Here is a 9,754-nt window from a genome sequence, read left to right on the forward strand (position 1 = left end):
TGGCGGGGCGCGGGGAGGCGCGCGTGGGGCAGCGTCAGCGAGTGGCGGCGGCGGCGGGATGGGCCCCACGGGCCCGATCCATGCCCGGCGGGCCTGGCGCGGTGGAGACGGCGGCGGGGGCGACGTGGCGCATCGTGGTTGGGCGAGGGGGCGGCGGCGGACGTGTCCGGCGCGGTGAGGGAGGAGAATTAGGGTTTGGACTGCGAAAATTCGGATGGAGACACCTATTTATAGATCCTGGGAGCTAGGAGTGTCCAAATGAGGAGCGGTTTTCGCCCACACGATAATGATCGAACGACCGAGAGCATGGAGGGGGTTTGGATGGGCTCATGGGCTGTGGTGAAGAGGGGCTGGGCTGCAAAGAGAGATGGGTTTTGGGCTACGCGGTTAACCGTTGGGGCATCATATGACCTCCAAATGGAACGAAATTTGACGGGCGGTCTACCGGTGATATACCAAGGCCATTCGGCAAATACCGACCCATTCCGAGAATGTTTTTCTCCCTCTCATGAAACAAAGTCTGTGAGGGGGCGACGGGGCACGGCGAGAGTGTCGGATTGCAAAACGGACAACGGGGAAAATGCTCGGATGCATGAGAAGAACACGTATGCAAAATGAGATGCACATGATGACATGACAAAATGCAACACGCAAGCAAACAACATGGAAACGCCGACGAATAACTGACAGACACCTGGCGCATCGGATTCGGGGCGTTACAGAAGGTGTAGCTGGTAGGTCCCAGCAGTCAGGGAGGAAACATTTTTTTGCAAAATATGGTTGCCCGTCCGGTGGGTCCCTGCTGTCAGGTGGAGGAATAATTATTTTGCGCGTAATAAGGAGGCACTTCCTTGCTGCGGCCGTGGACCTAGCTGTCAGCCTCTCCACGTACAGTACTCTTCCGATGGAAGTCAGTCGTTGACCACATTGACCACGCCGCACTGAGAGCACCAAGGCGGTGGATGACGGCGAGGCCTAGGAAGGGGACGACGCAGAGCCGGGGAAGACGCGGCAGTGGATGCCCAGGCGGAGAGGAGTACGAGGGTTCACTAGTTCGGCTGCGGTGTGAGGCTGCCGTCGCCGCAGAATAACAAGGGGTGTGGGTGAGTAGAGGGATGGCCTGGCCAGCAGTAGGAGTAGTAGGGGGCCATGAGGCCTCCGCAGCATCACAGCCGGCCACGGGAGGCAGGAGCACGCGGCACGACCGGCGCTGCTTTGGGCGGCTGGAGCAAGAAGACCAGAGGTTGAAGAAGCACTACGACCGTTGGATGAACATCGTAGAGTAACTGGAGCTAGAATCGTTCATATTGACTAAGTTGACAAAGCCCTCCATCCCCGTCAACTTAGTAGGCCCACAAGTCAGCCTCCCACTATGCTGGGTTCCAGCTAGCAGGGGGGTATTCATTTTTTTTGTGCGTAATAAGGGGGCACTTCCTTGCGTGCGAAGATATAGCTGGTGAGTCCGACCTGTCAGCGGGGGGCACATTTTTTCGCGAAATAAAAAGGCCCTTCTGATGGGTCCCAGATGTCAGGTGGAGGGATCATTATTTTGCGCGTAATAAGGAGGCATTTCCTTGTGTGCGGCCATGGACCCAGCTGTCAGCCTCTCCATGTACAGTCCACGTCTGATGGATGTCGTTCGTTGACCATGTTGACCAGGCCGCGCCGAGAGCACCATGGCGGTGGACGACGGCGAGGCCTAGGAAGGGAACGACACGGAGCCGGGGAAGACTCGACAATGGTTTCCCACGCGGTGAGGAGTACGAGGGTTTACTGGTCCGGCTGCCGTCACCGAAAAATAACAGGAGGTGTGGGTGAGTAGAGGAATGGCCTGGCCAGCAATGGAGTAGGGTGGGGCGGTGCGGCCTGTGCGGCAACACAATCGGCCACGGGAGGCGGGAGCAGGCAGTCCCACCGGCGCTGGTTTGGGCGGCTGGAGAAAGAAGATCAGATATTGAAGAAGCAGCACGGCCGTTGGATTAACATCCAACGGTCACTGCTGCTAGAATCGTTTGTAGACTAAGTTGACAAAGCCTTTCATACATGTCAACCTAGTAGACCCATAAGTCAGCCTCCAAATATGTCCCAAACAGCATGCTACCCGAAATTTCTAGCCAGATTCAAATTAATTTTAAAACTAAATATACCTTAATTTAAATTCAATGAAATTTTACCCGCACAAAAACAATGAAATTTAAAATATCAAAATCCGAAAGAAAAAAGTATTTTGGAACTAATTGCCTGTTTGCTGTAATTTTTTCATTTTATAGCGCATTTATTATTACTTATAGCCCATTTCTTATTACTTATAGCCCATTTCCTAGGAAAAATGCATCCCTCCTCGTCTTGAAAGATTTCCAGCCCAGCAGGTCATAGAAAAGCAAGTAGGCCTACGTTGGTTATTCTGCAAAAACCAAAATAGCTGGCTAGCCATTTTCAAAAAGGAAAAAACAAACTGGGTTGGTCATGTGCTAAACATATGAAATAAAAGCCTGGGCTAGATGGGCCACAGCTCCCGCACAACCCAGTTGATACCCTTCTCTGTCCCGAAAAAATAAAATTACTGCACGCGCTGCTGGGTCCCTACTGTCATCCTCACCATGTACAATCATCTCCTTATTCCTCTCGGTTGTTGACCATGTTGACAACACCGGAGGGCGGCACCGCGGCAAGCGAACCAAGGCGGAGGACGATGGTGAGGCCTCGGATGGGAACGAACAGGAGCCGGGGAAGATGCGCAGAGTTTTAGGGTGCGATCTGGCCACAATGCGTGCACGGCAGCACAGCCATCCGTGGGAGGCGGGAGCAGGCGGTCCTGCCGGTGCTGGTTTGGCTTTGGCGGGTGGAGGAAGAAGAGACTGAAGAAACACGACAAACATTGAATGTCAATCCAACGGTCAAGGTTGGCACAATCGTTTGTTGACTAAGCCGACACCAAGTAGCATACTTTTTTATATATAGAAAGAAAAGAAAAACTGGGCTCGTTCACCTGATAACATTCCCGAAACTGCGACCGTTCGATCTTGTGTTGCAATTAAAACTGCGAGGAAAATGCGTTCATCTGTCCTCCTCCTCCCAGGGAACGTTCGCCACATAAGTGACTAGCACCCTTGGTTTTCAACCAAGAGGTCTTGGGTTCGAGTCCCAGGAACTCTCAATTTTGTCCTCCTTCCTTCCTCGCAAAAAAGAGAAAGAAAATCAAAGACTTGAGAAGGCGTACAGAACAAGCTAGTGTACCAGCAAAGAGATGTTGCTGAGTTTTAGAAAAAAGAGAGACGTGCTCCTGTAGCTGGTTCGAATCCAAACCTAGACTATGACTATATATGGTGCTATGCTACTCGGCAAGTAATGAAACTGACATATCCAATGTTCGCTTCTCCTCTTCTCTACTTACTCTGCCTAGCATCAGAAGCTCTGGCTGCAGCAACCATGTCCGCTGGCTGCTCGTCCACCTGCTCTTCAGCAGGCAACAACCAGATATGCGCCAAGTCACCACCCGTACCATCGCCTGTGGGTCTCATCACACCCCCGCCGGCACACGCACCGCAGCTGGTTGCTCATCGCAACCCGCTGCCATTGGTGTGGTGCCACTGCTGCAAATCACGCAGAGTCATCTATCACGTCTCAACCACAATCTTCAACCCTAGCCGAGTCTTCTACAAATGCCTGAATCATGGGGTAATAATATGTTTAAGTGTTGTTCTGCTACTATCAGTTGCTGATTTTTTTAAAAGTTTGGTTGATGATCTTCCAATTTGATTCATGCAGAAAAGGGAAGATTCGTGTGATTTGTATTTCTGGGAAGTTGTTGATGTGGGGGAATGCAACTATGCTGATTATTTGGCTAGCCGAGGAATCCCAATACCAGCAGGTTGGGTGTTGGACAAGTAACTAAAGGAACGACAGAGGAGGAAGATGCAGAGCAGAAGGTTAAAGATGTAGTTCCTCTAATCATGGCCAAGCAACAGCTGCTGAATGGCCTTGACAGCAATGAGGAGATGAAAGAGCTTGTGAAGATAATGGAAAAAATCGATGTGCTCTGTAGGATGATTGTCTCTTTATTTGCAGTGTATGTAGCACTCGTGATGTATTCAGTGGCTATCACATGAGCATTTTGCTGAAACTAGTAATGAATGAAACCTGTGTAGCAGGCTGGGCATAGTGTTGTGGACATCTAATGATTTCTATTAACGGAAATCAGGGGGTACCCCCTTTTCCTCATAAATAAATATATAGCAGAGGCCCTTTTGGTAATAAATAAATAAATTAGCAGAGGCCTTGTCGGGTCAGCTTTGTTCCCATTCGAAGACGTCGAGCAAATTGCAGTCCAACAACAAACTATGTCATGAAATTCAAGTCTCACAGCCAAATATGAGTACAACTAAACAACAATGTCATCATGTTTTAGTCGTCATACAATCACCAAACATAAATTAGCATACATGACAAGTGATGTTCTCACAGCAAAATACTAAACAACACATTCATCAGGTTTCAGTTGTCACGGCAAACACAATTTCACATAGTAGATAAAAAACGTCTTCTGACAGGCAAATACGACAAAAGTAATCTAATCATCATCCGCAGCAGCAGTGTCAACATCTTCGCCATGTGTATCAGTCTGAATCGTAATTCCCCACGGTGTCATCATCTTCTTCATCCTCAATGTCCTCGAACATTGGCTTCTTCTTTATCAACTCTTGTATGTCCACAGCACGACAGGCAAATCTTTTCGTCGGCGTCATTGACGTGATGGTTCTCAAAGATATTAGGAATATATGTGTTATCTTGTACATCAGGAGCAGTGTAAGCATCATCTTGTTGTGCAACTTCACTAAATGAATTCCTCTGCTCAAACCTTTGCAATACTCTCTAGTCATCGCTACGTGCAAATGTGTCTTCCAAGAAAAATATATGTGTTGCTTGATTTGCAAAAATAAAAGGCTCGTTGATCTGGTATGCCGCCTTGACATTGATGGATTTGAAATAATCATCAGCTCTGGGTTTTGCGATCCTGGAAAACAGGTTATACCAACGACAGCACAACAGAACCACACACCGATGATCCTCGAAACTGGAGATATACTGCAACTAAGCAATGTCTGTTATGTTAGCATACATTTTAGTTATCTCTTTGTTGTACATATCCGTGCTCATGATGTCACTTTTTGTGTCTTCCTGCCTTCGCCACGTGCAAGGGTGTTGTAGCGCACATCTCCAACGATGCAAGATTCACAATGTCTTACACGAGTATCAGGACCCATTGCTAGTGAGTAAAGGGCATCATCAACTGCCTGCCCATCCTCCCGCATCTTCTTAACCTATGGTTAGAAAATAGACAAGCTGATCATCTTATATACTCCATATATTAAAAAACTGACAGTGCAATTCAAAAGCTTACATGGCTCTTGAACCATTTCGCAAATCCTGCCATAACCAGTTTGTCAATGTTTCCTGGATTTTGCGGCAGTAACTCCTTTTTGTACATGTTGCACAACATAATGATCACGTCAAACATCTAAATATATAAGAATGTGCTGCAAGTTTAGTATATTACGATGTATAAGCTGCAGTACTTAGCACTTACTTGATATAAGGTAGTATCTCAGGACAGTTATTCAACACATACCAAACCATTTTGTCCAGATCTTTAGGTTTGTCCTCTTGTCGACTCTTCCCTGTAACTCGAACAGAATAATCGAAAACATTGAGCCCGGGATTGTCTTCACCCACCTCTTTGCTAAGCTGATCAGATGTTTCAATGTATTTTGAGCAGAATGTCAATGCTTCTGTAGCAATGTAGGCCTGTGCAATGGAACCCTCGGGTCTAGCTCTATTCCTAACATAGCCTTGAAAGTGCCTAGCCGCCTTTCAATAGGGTACATCCAGCCATACTGTACTGGACCTCTAAGTAGTGCCTCATCAGGTAGATGAACATCCAAATGCACCATCATCAAAGAAGGCTGGAGGATATATCTTCTCAAGGTCGCATAGGATAGTTGGTATCTTGTCTCTAAGATGCTCCAAAGCATCTATCCTGATATTTCTACTATAGAGTTCCCTGAAGAATTGTCCCAACTCTGCAACTGCTCTGTATAAGTCAGGGGGCCCAATCCTCTAAGGATAATAGGTAAAACCCTTTGAAGTAGGACGTGGCAGTCATGAGTTTTCAACCCTTGTACCTTGTTTCCATCTGCAGTGACTCTCCTTTCAGGGTTGGAAGCAAATCCATGTGGGAATCTCACACATGACTGGTCCTCGCAGAATTCTTTTCTTTTTACCTTGCCCAAGACGTACACAGCTGGTGCCATATCCCGTGGTTTACCTTCATCTTGCACCTGCGAAGCCTGTCTGATACCCAGGTGTGTCAAATCAATCCTAGATTTTAAGGTATCTTTCGTCTTGCCTTCAATATTAAGAAGTGTGCCGATAATGCTGTCACATATATTTTTCCCAATGTGCATCACATCAAGATTATGTCGCAGATCCAAATCTTTCCAATACTCCAAGTCCCACAAAGTGGACCTGCGGGTAAACAATAATCTCTCTTATGCCATGACGTGCTTTCTTTTCCCGCTACCATTACCAGGATGGTTTACTGGTGTAATATGCCTGACCTTCTCTAATTCCACTTGCAACTCATCGGCGGTGAGCCTCTTTGGCGCATCACAGTTTTCATGCTTTGCATTGAACCCATGTCTTTGGTATTTTCTAGGATGCGGCTTATCCTTGGCAAGGAAATGGCGGTGTCCAATGTAACAGATCTTGCTAAGTATTGCGTATGACAGCGGATTCCCGTCACAGCGAACACATGCACTGTAACCATGTGTCGTTCGCCCTGACATAGTGCCCAAAGCAGGATAATCATGGATGCATCAAATTATAACAACACGCAGAAAGAAATCAGCTGGTGGGCTGCTATATAGGTCTCGAGTGAGAACACCCCTCCATAGCTGTTGAAGTTCCTCCACAAGAGGCTCCATGAATAAATCAAAATCCTTTCCAGGATTTTTTGGATCTGGGATGAGCAAGGCCATCATGTAGTTTGATTCTTTGGTGCAGACATTTGGAGGCATGTTGTAAGGCATAACAAGCACTGGCCACATGCTATATGTGGCGCTCTGGTGGCCAAATGGATTAAATCCATCTGAAGCTAAGCCAAGTCTAATGTTTCTCGGGTCAGCAGCAAACTTTTTGTGTTTATGATTGAAGCTTTTCCACTCACTACCATGAGATGGATGGCTCATTACATTCTGATCTCTGTACTCCTGGTTCCTAGAATGCCATAGTACATCCTCTCTTGTTTCAGCATCATGAAACAACCTCTGCAATCTTTGGTATAATTGGAAAATGTCTCAGAACATTATGAGGAATCCTCTTCACAGCATCGCCACCTTTCCATCTTGATGATTTGCATTTCGGGCATTCACTTAAGTTGGCATAATCCTTCCGGAACAGAACACAATTATTCTTACAAACATGGATCATATCATATCCAATTCCAACTGCACGAAGGAAATTCTTCATTTTACTGTAGGTGTGTGGTAGTTCAGACACATCTGGGAAAGATTTGCGGAAAGCAGCCAACATCGGATCGAATGATTTGTTGGTCATCCGCTCAGATGTCTTCACCTGAAGAAAGGTGACCATAGCTGAGAATACTGGCAGCTTATTTCCTGGGGTGACAGCCACATTGCATTGTTCCAACATGCGGGCACACCGTTTTTCTTCTGCAGGTGATAGTTCACAAAATGCACAAGCATTTCGTAGCATTGTTTCAATGTTGCTCAAACTCACTGGCTCCGCCACCACCACCTCCTCCTCCTCTTCCACCTAAGCATCAAGCAGATCAAGATGGTGATCTGCTGCTTCCACGTAGTCAATAACATTGATGTTCACAGCTTCACCATGATGAACCCACCTAGTATATGTGACCGACATCCCATACAAGTGTAGATGATTTTGCACAGTTGACTGGGGTCTTGTAACTGAATTCATTCAACTGCTACATGGGCAAAGCACATCTGATTTCAGACCACCGTACTCAGCTCTGATAAAGTTCATGAAGTTTTCAACCCCCTCGACATATGCAGCGGAAAATCTTCAAGCAGAAGTTATCCAAGTCATGTCCATCTGTTAGACATACAAATTAGTTCTTCTACTAGATATTACAGGAAAAACATATATGCTTTTTATGAAGTCCAAAAAAAATACCTAGGTCGATGTCTAAAGCTATGGCAAGATATTTGGACGAGCAGATCTAAGTAATGAAATATATGTAAAGCTAATTCAGCAAACAGATTTGAGTGCTAAATTATGGCAGGCTGTTTCAACAGTCAATGAGGTCGAGCACACATCCATCGAACTATCGAAGGCCATCGCAGCAACAAAGATCAAGCATAAAACGGTGTAGACCTATTTCACCTAACAGATTGGCTACTAGACCATGGCAATCTACATCACAATAAATATATGGCAGGATATTTTAGCAAATAATCGGCCTTGGCATGCCATCTCAGCTAAGCAGATTGAGTGCAGAACAGGGTAAGGAAGCTTGTTTTTTTCGAGAGTACGAAAATTGCGTACCATAGCTTTATAGAAGAAGAGAATATCAAAATACAAGACAACTACCACTCGCTGTGAACAATGAGCATAGCACAACTCCATATCTGGCAAGCCACAAACATCCACACACGACAACACAACTACAACACAACATAGCCTGCCAAAAATCGAGAGCCTCGCCGCGTCTTGATTGATGTTAGTCACCTCCGAAGAACAGTAACTCCAGAAGAAGGCACCATCTTGGAATCACTAGCGACGATCGTACATTGCGGCGAAGCAGAACGATTAGGGCAACGGCAAACACCGGAGGAGCGCAACATAGGATCATCAAGTCTCCTGGCACGATGCTCCCAACAGAGGGACGACGTCGAAGACGTCGCCATCGTGTCGATCTAGCACAGAATCAAGGCTTTCACCCGGAGACAGTTGCCAACCCCAAGCAGGCGAGGGGGATGGTGACACACTCAACGACACCTCCGAGGAGGAGGATGACACCCACGGGTGCCATCACCGTCGGCCCGGTTAGAACCGGATAGGATTTTCATCCGTAATGCCGCGCATCTCCACACCTCCAAGGTTACGGTCAGCATTGACCCAGATGCCTCGCACCGCCGTCACCGTAGCAAATTACCGTCGAAGCCGCACAGTCGTGTTCCTCCCCACCCGCACTGCAGGGAGAACGCGGCCCAATCGACCAACCATAGCCAAGGAGCAGCAACATCCAACCATGCCGAGCAAGTGCCAGACCCACCACGTCGTCCTTCACCCACACGAGGGGACTGCCACAGGAATTGATCTTACCCACGCCTCCGACCACTCCGGCGCCAACTCCTTCGAGGCATCATCGCCCGCCCATCACGCGGAGGCGGCCGACCGCCCACTGCCAGCCAGGATCTCCTTCCTGGCAGGGCCTCCTCAATGACGCCGCCTCCATGGCTGAGCTCACGATGCCGCCACCATCAGAGCTGGCACACCACCCTCCTCCACTACCTTGTTGCACACCATGCCTAGATCCGCCACACCGCCGCGCTCCTCGCCGTGCACCAGCGACCACCACCGCGAAATGCGCCGCTGGCCACCCCACCACCATGGCTGAGGGGAACATGGATCCATCCACACCTCTGCCCCGACGGAAGGACAACAGCCAACCAACACCACCGGCAGGGCAAGGCCCGCTCGCAACGGCCGT

Source organism: Triticum aestivum, chromosome 2B, assembly GCF_018294505.1.
Source record: "Triticum aestivum cultivar Chinese Spring chromosome 2B, IWGSC CS RefSeq v2.1, whole genome shotgun sequence".
NCBI classification, from domain to species: Eukaryota; Viridiplantae; Streptophyta; class Magnoliopsida; order Poales; family Poaceae; genus Triticum; species Triticum aestivum.